The sequence below is a fragment of the Penaeus monodon genome, chromosome 22 (assembly GCF_015228065.2).
Source record: "Penaeus monodon isolate SGIC_2016 chromosome 22, NSTDA_Pmon_1, whole genome shotgun sequence".
Taxonomy (NCBI): Eukaryota; Metazoa; Arthropoda; class Malacostraca; order Decapoda; family Penaeidae; genus Penaeus; species Penaeus monodon.
The window spans coordinates 7261113-7261318 of NC_051407.1; positions in this window are offsets into that span (position 1 = coordinate 7261113).

The window sequence follows — 206 nt, forward strand, 5'->3', positions numbered from 1 at the left end:
CTTTTATATTATAACAAATTCATATCTCCGGCGTGGCTCAGTCGGGAGAGCTCCCAGCTACTGATTCAAGGGCCCGGGATTGACCTGCTCGAGCCTCGCCGTCGGGTTCTGTGTGTATGTTAATTGGAGCATAAGCGGATCATGATCCTAGTGGTGATATTTAGAGTCCCTGCACCAGGTGGAACCCCTTTAAAATTTTAAATTTG